The following is a 14,755-nucleotide window of genomic DNA, read 5'->3' as shown; positions in this document are numbered from 1 at the left end:
TCAGAGTGTTGATGAAACACAGAAATTGAATCGGGATTGAATACATCAGTCACCTTGCGCACTCTCCTCCATGGGAGTAATCTCTCAAACAGTCTACGCTTTGATCGTTCCCTGGAAGTCCAGTAGTAGTTTCCGATGCACATCGGGATGCATTATGAAATCTGTGGACTAACTGAGTGTTGATGAAACACAGAAATTGCATCGGGATTGAATATAACAGTGACCATGCGCACTTTCCTCCACGGGAGTAATGCCTGAAACAGTCCACGCTTTGATCGTTCCCTGGAAGACCAGTAGTAGTTTCCGATGCACATCTGGAGGCATTCTGTAATCTGTGGACTATCAGAGTGTTGATGAAACACAGAAATTGCATCGGGATTGAATACAACAGCCACCATTCGCACTTTCCTCCATTGGAGTAATGTCTCAAATAGTCTACGCTTCGATCGTTCCCTGGAAGACCAGTATTAGTTTTCGGTGCAAATATGGATGCATTCTGTAATCTTTGGACCTTCAAAGTGTTGATGAAACACAGAAATTGCATCGGAATTTAAAACAACAGTCACCATTCGCACTTGCCTCCATGTTAGTAATGTCTCAAACAGTCTACGCTTTGATCGTTCCCTAGAAGACCAGTAGTAGTTTCCGATGCACATCTGGTGGCATTCTGTAATATGTGGACTATCAGAGTGTTGTTGAAACTCAGAAATTGCATCGGGATTGAATACAACAGTCACCATGCGCACTTTCCTTCATGTTAGTAATGTCTCAAACAGTCTACGCTTTGGTCGTTCCCTAGAACACCAGTAGTAGTTTCCGGTGCACATCTGGTGGCATTCTGTAATATGTGGAGTATCAGAGTGTTGTTGAAACTCAGAAATTGCATCGGGATTGAATACAACAGTCACCATGCGCACTTTCCTTCATGTTAGTAATGTCTCAAACAGTCTACGCTTTGATCGTTCCCTGGAAGACCAGTAGTATTTTCCGATGCACGTCTGGAGGCATTCTGTAATCTGTGGACTATCAGAGTGTTGATGAAACACAGAAATTGCATCGGGATTGAATACAACAGCCACCATTCGCACTTTCCTCCATGGGAGTAATGTCTCAAATAGTCTACGATTCGATCGTTCCAAGGAAGACCAGTATTAGTTTTCGGTGCAAATCTGGATGCATTCTGTAATCTCTGGACCTTCAAAGTGTTGATGAAACACAGATATTGCATCGGAATTGAAAACAACAGTCACCATTCGCACTAGCCTATATGTTAGTAATGTCTCAAACATTCCATGCTTTGATCGCTCCCTGGAAGACCAGTGGTAGTTTCCAATGCACATCTGGAGGCATTCTGTAATCTGTGGACTATGAGAGAGTTGATGAAACACAGAAATTGCAATGGGATTTAATACAACAGTCACCATGCGCACTTACCTACACAGGAGTAATGTCGCAAACAGTCTACGCTTTGATCGTTCCCTAGAAGACCAGTAGTAGTTTCCGATGCACATCTGGTGGCATTCTGCAATCTGTGTGTTGATGAAACACAGAAATAGCATCAATATTGAATACAACAGTCACCATGCGCACTTTCCTCCACGGGAGTAATGTCTCAAACAGTCTACGTTTTGATCGTTCCCCGGAAGACCAGTGGTAGTTTCCAATGCACATCTGAAGGCATTCTGTAATCTATGGACTATCAGAGTGTTGATGAAACACAGAAATTGCATCGGGATTGAATACAACAGTCACCATGCGCACTTTCCTCCATGTTAGTAATGAATCAAACAGTCTACGCATTGATCGTTCCCCGGAAGACCAGTTGTAGTTTCCAATGCACATCTGAAGGCATTCTGTAATCTATGGACTATCAGAGTGTTGATGAAACACAGAAATTGAATCGGGATTGAATACATCAGTCACCTTGCGCACTCTCCTCCATGGGAGTAATCTCTCAAACAGTCTACGCTTTGATCGTTCCCTGGAAGTCCAGTAGTAGTTTCCGATGCACATCGGGATGCATTATGAAATCTGTGGACTAACTGAGTGTTGATGAAACACAGAAATTGCATCGGGATTGAATATAACAGTGACCATGCCCACTTTCCTCCACGGGAGTAATGCCTGAAACAGTCCACGCTTTGATCGTTCCCTGGAAGACCAGTAGTAGTTTCCGATGCACATCTGGAGGCATTCTGTAATCTGTGGACTATCAGAGTGTTGATGAAACACAGAAATTGCATCGGGATTGAATACAACAGCCACCATTCGCACTTTCCTCCATGGGAGTAATGTCTCAAATAGTCTACGCTTCGATCGTTCCCTGGAAGACCAGTATTAGTTTTCGGTGCAAATCTGGATGCATTCTGTAATCTTTGGACCTTCAAAGTGTTGATGAAACACAGAAAGTGCATCGGAATTGAAAACAACAGTCACCATTCACACTTGCCTCCATGTTGGTAATGTCTCAAACATTCCACGCTTTGATCGTTCCCTGGAAGACCAGTGGTAGTTTCCAATGCACATCTGGAGGCATTCTGTAATCTGTGGACTATCAGAGAGTTGATGAAACACAGAAATTGCATCGGGATTTAATACAACAGTCACCATGCGCACTTACATACACTGGAGTAATGTCGCAAACAGTCTACGCTTTGATCGTTCCCTAGAAGGTCAGTTGTAGTTTCCGATGCACATCTGGTGGCATTCTGCAGTCTGTGGACTATCAGAGTGTTGATGAAACACAGAAATTGCATCATGATTGAATACAAGAGTCACCATGCGCACATTCCTCCACGGGAGTAATGTCTCAACAGTCTACGCTTTGATAGTTCCCTGGAAGACCAGTGGTAGTTTCCAATGCACATCTGGAGGCATTCTGAATTCTGTGGACCATCAGAGTGTTGATGAAACACAGAAATTGCATCGGGATTGAATACAACAGTTACCATGCGCACTTTCCTCCACGGGAGTAAGGTCTCAAACGGTCTACGCTTTGATCGTTCCCCGGAAGACCAGTAGTAGTTTCCGATGCACGTCTGGTGGAGTCCTGTAATCTGTGGACTATCAGAATATTGATAAAAACACAGAAATTGCATCGGGATTGAATACAACAGTCACCATGCGCATTTTCATCCATGGGAGTAATGTCTCAAAGAGTCTGCGCTTTGATCGTTCCCTGGAAGACCAGTAGTAGTTTCCAATGCACATCTGGAGGCATTCTGTAATCTGTGGACCATCAGAGTGTTGATGAAACACAGAAATTGCATCGGGATTGAATACAACAGTCACCATGAGCTCTTTCCTCCATGGGATTAATGTCTCAAACAGTCTACGCTTTGATCGTTCCCTGGAAGACCAGTAGTAGTTTCCGATGCACATCTGGTGGCATTCTGAAACCTGTGGACTATCAGCATGTTGAGGAAACACAGATATTGCATCGGGATTGAATACAACAGTCAGAATGCGCACTTTCCTTCACAGGAGTAATGTCTCAAACCGTCTACGCTTTGATCGTTCCCTAGAAGACCAGCAGTAGTTTCCGATGCACATCTGGTGGCATTCTGTTATCTGTGGACTATCAGAGTGTTGTTGAAACACAGAAATTGCATCGGGTTTGAATACAACAGTCACCATGCGCACTTTCCTTCGCGGGAGTAATGTCTCAAACAGTCTACGCTTTGATCGTTCCCTGGAAGGTAAGTAGTCGTTTCCGATTCACATCTGGAGGCATTCTGTAATCAGTGGACTATCAGAGTGATGACGAATTACAGAAATTGCATCGGGACTGAATACAACTGTCACCATGAGCTCTTTCCTCCATGGGATTAATGTCTCAAACAGTCAACGCATTGATCGTTCCCTGGAAGACCAGTAGTAGTTTCCGATGCACATCTGGTGGCATTCTGTAATATGTGGACTATCAGAGTGTTGTTGAAACTCAGAAATTGCATCGGGATTGAATACAACAGTCACCATGGGCACTTTCCTTCATGTTAGTAATGTCTCAAACAGTCTACGCTTTGATCGTTCCCTGGAAGACCAGTAGTAGTTTCCGATGCACATCTGGAGGCATTCTGTAATCTGTGGACTATCAGAGTGTTGATGAAACACAGAAATTGCATCGGGATTGAATACAACAGCCACCATTCGCACTTTCCTCCATTGGAGTAATGTCTCAAATAGTCTACGCTTCGATCGTTCCCTGGAAGACCAGTATTAGTTTTCGGTGCAAATATGGATGCATTCTGTAATCTTTGGACCTTCAAAGTGTTGATGAAACACAGAAATTGCATCGGAATTTAAAACAACAGTCACCATTCGCACTTGCCTCCATGTTAGTAATGTCTCAAACAGTCTACGCTTTGATCGTTCCCTAGAAGACCAGTAGTAGTTTCCGATGCACATCTGGTGGCATTCTGTAATATGTGGACTATCAGAGTGTTGTTGAAACTCAGAAATTGCATCGGGATTGAATACAACAGTCACCATGGGCACTTTCCTTCATGTTAGTAATGTCTCAAATAGTCTACGCTTCGATCGTTCCCTGGAAGACCAGTATTAGTTTTCGGTGCAAATATGGATGCATTCTGTAATCTTTGGACCTTCAAAGTGTTGATGAAACACAGAAATTGCATCGCAATTTAAAACAACAGTCACCATTCGCACTTGCCTCCATGTTAGTAATGTCTCAAACAGTCTACGCTTTGATCGTTCCCTAGAAGACCAGTAGTAGTTTCCGATGCACATCTGGTGGCATTCTGTAATATGTGGACTATCAGAGTGTTGTTGAAACTCAGAAATTGCATCGGGATTGAATACAACAGTCACCATGCGCACTTTCCTTCGCGGGAGTAATGTCTCAAACAGTCTACGCTTTGATCGTTCCCTGGAAGACCAGTAGTCGTTTCCGATTCACATCTGGAGGCATTCTGTAATCTGTGGACTATCAGAGTGTTGATGAATTACAGAAATTGCATCGGGACTGAATACGACTGTCACCATGCGCACTTTCCTCCACAGGAGTAATGTCTCAAACAGTCTACGCTTTGATCGTACCCTGGAAGACCAGTAGTAGTTTCCGATGCACATCTGGTGGCATTCTGTAATCTGTGGACTATCATAGTGTTGGTGAAACACAGAAATTATATCGGGATTGAATACAACAGTCTCCATGCGCACTTTCCTCCATGGGAGTAATGTCTCAATTAGTCTACGCTTTGATCGTTCCCTGGAAGACCAGTAGTAGTTATCGATGCACATTTGGATGCATTCTGTAATCTGTTGACGATCAGAGTGTTGAAGAAACAGATATTGCATCGGGATTGAATACAACAGTCACCATGCCCACTTTTCTCTATGGGAGTAATGTCTCAAACGGTCTACGCTTTGATCGTTCCCTGGAAGACCAGTAGTAGTTTCCAACGCACATCTGGAGGCATTCTGTAATCTGTGGACCATCAGGGTGTTGATGAAACACAGAAATTGCATCGGGATTGAATACAACACTCACCATGAGCTCTTTCCTCCATGGGAGTAATGTCTCAAACAGTCTACGCTTTGATCGTTCCCTGGAAGACCAGTAGTAGTTTCCGATGCAAATCTGGTGGCATTCTGAAACCTGTGGACTATCAGAGTGTTGATGAAACACAGATCTTGCATCGGGATTGAATACAACAGTCACCATGCGCACTTTCCTCCACAGAAGTAATGTCTCAAACAGTCTACGCTTTGGTCGTTCCCTAGAAGACCAGTAGTAGTTTCCGATGCACATCTGGTGGCATTCTGTAATATGTGGAGTATCAGAGTGTTGTTGAAACTCAGAAATTGCATCGGGATTGAATACAACAGTCACCATGCGCACTTTCCTTCATGTTAGTAATGTCTCAAACAGTCTACGCTTTGATCGTTCCTGGAAGACCAGTAGTATTTTCCGATGCACATCTGGAGGCATTCTGTAATCTGTGGACTATCAGAGTGTTGATGAAACACAGAAATTGCATCGGGATTGAATACAACAGCCACCATTCGCACTTTCCTCCATGGGAGTAATGTCTCAAATAGTCTACGCTTCGATCGTTCCAAGGAAGACCAGTATTAGTTTTCGGTGCAAATCTGGATGCATTCTGTAATCTCTGGACCTTCAAAGTGTTGATGAAACACAGATATTGCATCGGAATTGAAAACAACAGTCACCATTCGCACTTGCCTATATGTTAGTAATGTCTCAAACATTCCATGCTTTGATCGTTCCCTGGAAGACCAGTGGTAGTTTCCAATGCACATCTGGAGGCATTCTGTAATCTGTGGACTATCAGAGAGTTGATGAAACACAGAAATTGCAATGGGATTTAATACAGCAGTCACCATGCGCACTTACCTACACAGGAGTAATATCGCAAACAGTCTACGCTTTGATCGTTCCCTAGAAGACCAGTAGTAGTTTCCGATGCACATCTGGTGGCATTCTGCAATCTGTGGCCTATCAGAGTGTTGATGAAACACAGAAATTGCATCAATATTGAATACAACAGTCACCATGCGCACTTTCCTCCACGGGAGTAATGTCTCAAACAGTCTACGTTTTGATCGTTCCCCGGAAGACCAGTGGTAGTTTCCAATGCACATCTGAAGGCATTCTGTAATCTATGGACTATCAGAGTGTTGATGAAACACAGAAATTGCATCGGGATTGAATACAACAGTCACCATGCGCACTTTCCTCCATGTTAGTAATGAATCAAACAGTCTACGCATTGATCGTTCCCCGGAAGACCAGTGGTAGTTTCCAATGCACATCTGAAGGCATTCTGTAATCTATGGACTATCAGAGTGTTGATGAAACACAGAAATTGAATCGGGATTGAATACATCAGTCACCTTGCGCACTCTCCTCCATGGGAGTAATCTCTCAAACAGTCTACGCTTTGATCGTTCCCTGGAAGTCCAGTAGTAGTTTCCGATGCACATCGGGATGCATTATGAAATCTGTGGACTAACTGAGTGTTGATGAAACACAGAAATTGCATCGGGATTGAATATAACAGTGACCATGCGCACTTTCCTCCACGGGAGTAATTCCTGAAACAGTCCACGCTTTGATCGTTCCCTGGAAGACCAGTAGTAGTTTCCGATGCACATCTGGAGGCATTCTGTAATCTGTGGACTATCAGAGTGTTGATGAAACACAGAAATTGCATCGGGATTGAATACAACAGCCACCATTCGCACTTTCCTCCATGGGAGTAATGTCTCAAATAGTCTACGCTTCGATCGTTCCCTGGAAGACCAGTATTAGTTTTCGGTGCAAATCTGGATGCATTCTGTAATCTTTGGACCTTCAAAGTGTTGATGAAACACAGAAAGTGCATCGGAATTGAAAACAACAGGCACCATTCACACTTGCCTCCATGTTAGTAATGTCTCAAACATTCCACGCTTTGATCGTTCCCTGGAAGACCAGTGGTAGTTTCCAATGCACATCTGGAGGCATTCTGTAATCTGTGGACTATCAGAGAGTTGATGAAACACAGAAATTGCATCGGGATTTAATACAACAGTCACCATGCGCACTTACCTACACTGGAGTAATGTCGCAAACAGTCTACGCTTTGATCGTTCCCTAGAAGATCAGTTGTAGTTTCCGATGCACATCTGGTGGCATTCTGCAGTCTGTGGACTATCAGAGTGTTGATGAAACACAGAAATTGCATCATGATTGAATACAACAGTCACCATGCGCACATTCCTCCACGGGAGTAATGTCTCAACAGTCTACGCTTTGATAGTTCCCTGGAAGACCAGTGGTAGTTTCCAATGCACATCTGGAGGCATTCTGTAATCTGTGGACTATCAGAGTGTTGATGAAACACAGAAATTGCATCGGGATTGAATACAACAGTTACCATGCGCACTTTCCTCCACGGGAGTAAGGTCTCAAACGGTCTACGCTTTGATCGTTCCCCGGAAGACCAGTAGTAGTTTCCGATGCACATCTGGTGGCATTCTGAAACGTGTGGACTATCAGCATGTTGAGGAAACACAGATATTGCATCGGGATTGAATACAACAGTCACCATGAGCTCTTTCCTCCATGGGATTAATGTCTCAAACAGTCTACGCATTGATCGTTCCCTGGAAGACCAGTAGTAGTTTCCGATGCACATCTGGTGGCATTCTGAAACGTGTGGACTATCAGCATGTTGAGGAAACACAGATATTGCATCGGGATTGAATACAACAGTCAGAATGCGCACTTTCCTTCACAGGAGTAATGTCTCAAACCGTCTACGCTTTGATCGTTCCCTAGAAGACCAGCAGTAGTTTCCGATGCACATCTGGTGGCATTCTGAAACGTGTGGACTATCAGCATGTTGAGGAAACACAGATATTGCATCGCGATTGAATACAACAGTCAGAATGCGCACTTTCCTTTACAGGAGTAATGTCTCAAACCGTCTACGCTTTGATCGTTCGCTAGAAGACCAGCAGTAGTTTCCGATGCACATCTGGTGGCATTCTGTAATCTGTGGACTATCAGAGTGTTGTTGAAACACAGAAATTGCATCGGGTTTGAATACAACAGTCACCATGCGGACTTTCCTTCGCGGGAGTAATGTCTCAAACAGTCTACGCTTTGATCGTTCCCTGGAAGATAAGTAGTCGTTTCCGATTCACATCTGGAGGCATTCTGTAATCTGTGGACTATCAGAGTGATGATGAATTACAGAAATTGCATCGGGACTGAGTACAACTGCACCATGAGCTCTTTCCTCCATGGGATTAATGTCTCAAACAGTCTACGCATTGATCGTTCCCTGGAAGACCAGTAGTAGTTTCCGATGCATATCTGGTGACATTCCTTAATCTGTGGACTATCATAGTGTTGGTGAAACACAGAAATTGTATCGGGATTGAAAACAACAGTCTCCATGCGCACTTTCCTCCATGGGAGTAATGTCTCAATTAGTCTACGCTTTGATCGTTCCCTGGAAGACCGGTAGTAGTTTTCGATGCACATCTGGATGCATTCTGTAATCTGTGGACGATCAGAGTGTTGATAAAAACACAGAAATTGCATCGGGATTGAGTACAACAGTCACCATGCCCACTTTCCTCCATGGGAGTAATGTCTCAAACGGTCTACGCTTTGATCGTTCCCTGGAAGACCAGTAGTAGTTTCCAACGCACATCTGGAGGCATTCTGTAATCTGTGGACCATCAGAGTGTTGATGAAACACAGAAATTGCATTGGGATTGAATACAACAGTCACCATGAGCTCTTTCCTCCATGGGAGTAATGTCTCAAACAGTCTACGCTTTGATCGTTCCCTGGAAGACCAGTAGTAGTTTCCGATGCAAATCTGGTGGCATTCTGAAACCTGTGGACTATCAGAGTGTTGATGAAACACAGATATTGCATCGGGATTGAATACAACAGTCACCATGCGCACTTTCCTCAAACAGTCTACGCTTTGATCGTTCCCTAGAAGACCAGTAGTAGTTTCCGATGCACATCTGGTGGCATTCTGTAATATGTGGACTTTCAAAGTGTTGATGAAACACAGATATTGCATCGGGATTGAATACAACAGTCACCATGCGCACTTTCCTCCAAGTTAGTGATGTCTCAAACAGTCTACGCATTGATCGTTCCCCGGAAGACCAGTGGTAGTTTCCAATGCACATCTGGAGGCATTCTGTAATCTATGGACTATCAGAGTGTTGATGAAACACAGAAATTGCATCGGGATTGAATACAACAGTCACCATGCGCACTTTCCTACGCGGGAGTAATGTCTCAAAGAGTCTGCGCTTTGATCGTTCCCTGGCAGACCAGTAGTAGTTTCCAATGCACATCTGGAGGCATTTTGTAATCTGCGGACCATCAGAGTGTTGATGAAACACAGAAATTGCATCGGGATTGAATACAACAGTCACCATGAGCTCTTTCCTCCATGGGATTAATGTCTCAAACAGTCTACGCTTTGATCGTTCCCTGGAAGACCAGTAGTAGTTTCCGATGCATATTTGGTGGCATTTTGAAACCTGTGGACTATCAGCATGTTGAGGAAACCCAGATATTGCATCGGGATTGAATACAACAGTCAGAATGCGCACTTTCCTTCACAGGAGTAATGTCTCAAACAGTCTACGCTTTGATCGTTCCCTAGGAGACCAGTAGTAGTTTCCGCTGCACATCTGGTGGCATTCTGTAATCTGTGGACTATCAGAGTGTTGTTGAAACACAGAAATTGCATCGGGATTGAATACAACAGTCACCATGCGCACTTTCCTTCGCGGGAGTAATGTCTCAAACAGTCTACGCTTTGATCGTTCCCTGGAAGACCAGTAGTCGTTTCCGATTCACATCTGGAGGCATTCTGTAATCTGTGGACTATCAGAGTGTTGATGAATTACAGAAATTGCATCAGGGTTGAATACAACAGTCACCATCCGCACTTTCCTCCATGGGAGTAATGTCTGAAACAGTCTACGTTTTGATCGTTCCCCGGAAGACCAGTAGTAGTTTCCGATGCACATCTGGTGGCATTCTGAAACGTGTGGACTATCAGCATGTTGAGGAAACACAGATATTGCATCGGGATTGAATACAACAGTCACCATGAGCTCTTTCCTCCATGGGATTAATGTCTCAAACAGTCTACGCATTGATCGTTCCCTGGAAGACCAGTAGTAGTTTCCGATGCACATCTGGTGGCATTCTGAAACGTGTGGACTATCAGCATGTTGAGGAAACACAGATATTGCATCGGGATTGAATACAACAGTCAGAATGCGCACTTTCCTTCACAGGAGTAATGTCTCAAACCGTCTACGCTTTGATCGTTCCCTAGAAGACCAGCAGTAGTTTCCAATGCACATCTGGTGGCATTCTGAAACGTGTGGACTATCAGCATGTTGAGGAAACACAGATATTGCATCGCGATTGAATACAACAGTCAGAATGCGCACTTTCCTTTACAGGAGTAATGTCTCAAACCGTCTACGCTTTGATCGTTCGCTAGAAGACCAGCAGTAGTTTCCGATGCACATCTGGTGGCATTCTGTAATCTGTGGACTATCAGAGTGTTGTTGAAACACAGAAATTGCATCGGGTTTGAATACAACAGTCACCATGCGGACTTTCCTTCGCGGGAGTAATGTCTCAAACAGTCTACGCTTTGATCGTTCCCTGGAAGATAAGTAGTCGTTTCCGATTCACATCTGGAGGCATTCTGTAATCTGTGGACTATCAGAGTGATGATGAATTACAGAAATTGCATCGGGACTGAGTACAACTGCACCATGAGCTCTTTCCTCCATGGGATTAATGTCTCAAACAGTCTACGCATTGATCGTTCCCTGGAAGACCAGTAGTAGTTTCCGATGCATATCTGGTGACATTCCTTAATCTGTGGACTATCATAGTGTTGGTGAAACACAGAAATTGTATCGGGATTGAAAACAACAGTCTCCATGCGCACTTTCCTCCATGGGAGTAATGTCTCAATTAGTCTACGCTTTGATCGTTCCCTGGAAGACCGGTAGTAGTTTTCGATGCACATCTGGATGCATTCTGTAATCTGTGGACGATCAGAGTGTTGATAAAAACACAGAAATTGCATCGGGATTGAGTACAACAGTCACCATGCCCACTTTCCTCCATGGGAGTAATGTCTCAAACGGTCTACGCTTTGATCGTTCCCTGGAAGACCAGTAGTAGTTTCCAACGCACATCTGGAGGCATTCTGTAATCTGTTGACCATCAGAGTGTTGATGAAACACAGAAATTGCATTGGGATTGAATACAACAGTCACCATGAGCTCTTTCCTCCATGGGAGTAATGTCTCAAACAGTCTACGCTTTGATCGTTCCCTGGAAGACCAGTAGTAGTTTCCGATGCAAATCTGGTGGCATTCTGAAACCTGTGGACTATCAGAGTGTTGATGAAACACAGATATTGCATCGGGATTGAATACAACAGTCACCATGCGCACTTTCCTCCACAGAAGTAATGTCTCAAACAGTCTACGCTTTGATCGTTCCCTAGAAGACCAGTAGTAGTTTCCGATGCACATCTGGTGGCATTCTGTAATATGTGGACTATCAGAGTGTTGTTGAAACTCAGAAATTGCATCGGGATTGAATACAACAGTCACCATGCGCACTTTCCTTCATGTTAGTAATGTCTCAAACAGTCTACGCTTTAATCGTTCCCTGGAAGACCAGTAGTAGTTTCCGATGCGCATCTGGAGGCATTCTGTAATCTGTGGACTATCAGAGTGTTGATGAAACACAGAAATTGCATCGGGATTGAATACAACTGTCACCATGCCCACTTTCCTCCACAGGAGTAATGTCTCAAACCGTCTACGCTTTGATCGTTCCCTGGAAGACCAGTAGTAGTTTCCCATGCACATCTGGTGGCATTCCTTAATCTGTGGACTATCATAGTGTTGGTGAAACACAGAAATTGTATCGGGATTGAATACAACAGTCTCCATGCGCACTTTCCTCCATGGGAGTAATGTCTCAATTAGTCTACGCTTTGATCGTTCCCTGGGAGACGAGTAGTAGTTTTCGATCCACATTTGGATGCATTCTGTAATCTGTGGACGATCAGAGTGTTGAAGAAACAGATATTGCATCGGGATTGAATACAACAGTCACCAGGCCCACTTTTCTCTATGGGAGTAATGTCTCAAACGGTCTACGCTTTGATCGTTCCCTGGAAGACCAGTAGTAGTTTCCAACGCACATCTGGAGGCATTCTGTAATCTGTGGACCATCAGGGTGTTGATGAAACACAGAAATTGCATCGGGATTGAATACAACACTCACCATGAGCTCTTTCCTCCATGGGAGTAAAGTCTCAAACAGTCTACGCTTTGATCGTTCCCTGCAAGACCAGTAGTAGTTTCTGATGCAAATCTGTTGGCATTCTGAAACCTGTGGACTATCAGAGTGTTGATGAAACACAGATATTGCATCGGGATTGAATACAACAGTCACCATGCGCACTTTCCTCCACAGAAGTAATGTCTCAAACAGTCTACGCTTTGGTCGTTCCCTAGAAGACCAGTAGTAGGTTCCGATGCATATCTGGTGGAATTCTGTAATATGTGGACTATCAGAGTGTTGTTGAAACTCAGAAATTGCATCGGGTTTGAATACAATAGTCACCATGCTCACTTTCCTTCATGTTAGTAATGTCTCAAACAGTCTACGCTTTGATCGTTCCCTTGGAGACCAGTAGTATTTTCCGATGCACATCTGGAGGCATTCTGTAATCTGTGGACTATCAGAGTGTTGATGAAACACAGAAATTGCATCGGGATTGAATACAACAGCCACCATTCGCACTTTCCTCCATGGGAGTAATGTCTCAAATAGTCTACGCTTCGATCGTTCCAAGGAAGACCAGTATTAGTTTTCGGTGCAAATCTGGATGCATTCTGTAATCTCTGGACCTTCAAAGTGTTGATGAAACACAGATATTGCAACGGACTTGAAAACAACAGTCACCATTCGCACTTGCCTATATGTTAGTAATGTCTCAAACATTCCACGCTTTGATCGTTCCCTGGAAGACCAGTGGTAGTTTCCAATGCACATCTGGAGGCATTCTGTAATCTGTGGACTATCAGAGAGTTGATGAAACACAGAAATTGCATCGGGATTTAATACAACAGTCACCATGCGCACTTACCTACACAGGAGTAATGTCGCAAACAGTCTACGCTTTGATCGTTCCCTAGAAGACCAGTAGTAGTTTCCGATGCACATCTGGTGGCATTCTGCAATCTGTGGACTATCAGAGTGTTGATGAAACACAGAAATTGCATCAATATTGAATACAACAGTCACCATGCGCACTTTCCTCCACGGGAGTAATGTCTCAAACAGTCTACGTTTTGATCGTTCCCTGGAAGACCAGTAGTAGTTTCCGATGCACATCTGGAGGCATTCTGTAATCTTTGGACCTTCAAAGTGTTGATATATCACAGATATTGCATCGGGATTGAATACAACAGTCACCATGCGCACTTTCCTCCATGTTAGTAATGACTCAAACAGTCTACGCATTGATCGTTCCCCGGAAGACCAGTGGTAGTTTCCTATGCATATCTGAAGGCATTCTGTAATCTATGGACTATCAGAGTGTTGATGAAACACAGAAATTGCATCGGGATGGAATACAACACTCACCATGCGCAATTTCCTCAATATGAGTATTGTCTGTAACAATCTACGCTTTGATCGTACCCTGGAAGACCAGTAGTAGTTTCCGATGCACATCTGGAGGCATTCTGTAATCTGTGGACTATCAGAGTGTTGATGAAACACAGAAATTGAATCGGGATTGAATACATCAGTCACCTTGCGCACTCTCCTCCATGGGAGTAATCTCTCAAACAGTCTACGCTTTGATCGTTCCCTGGAAGTCCAGTAGTAGTTTCCGATGCACATCGGGATGCATTATAAAATCTGTGGACTAACTGAGTGTTGATGAAACACAGAAATTGCATCGGGATTGAATATAACAGTGACCATGCGCACTTTCCTCCACGGGAGTAATGCCTGAAACAGTCCACGCTTTGATCGTTCCCTGGAAGACCAGTAGTAGTTTCCGATGCACATCTGGAGGCATTCTGTAATCTGTGGACTATCAGAGTGTTGATGAAACACAGAAATTGCATCGGGATTGAACACAACAGCCACCATTCGCACTTTCCTCCATGGGAGTAATGT

Source organism: Schistocerca gregaria, chromosome 10 (assembly GCF_023897955.1).
Source record: "Schistocerca gregaria isolate iqSchGreg1 chromosome 10, iqSchGreg1.2, whole genome shotgun sequence".
In the NCBI taxonomy this organism is placed as follows: Eukaryota; Metazoa; Arthropoda; class Insecta; order Orthoptera; family Acrididae; genus Schistocerca; species Schistocerca gregaria.
Note: the sequence above shows the minus strand (reverse complement) of the source record.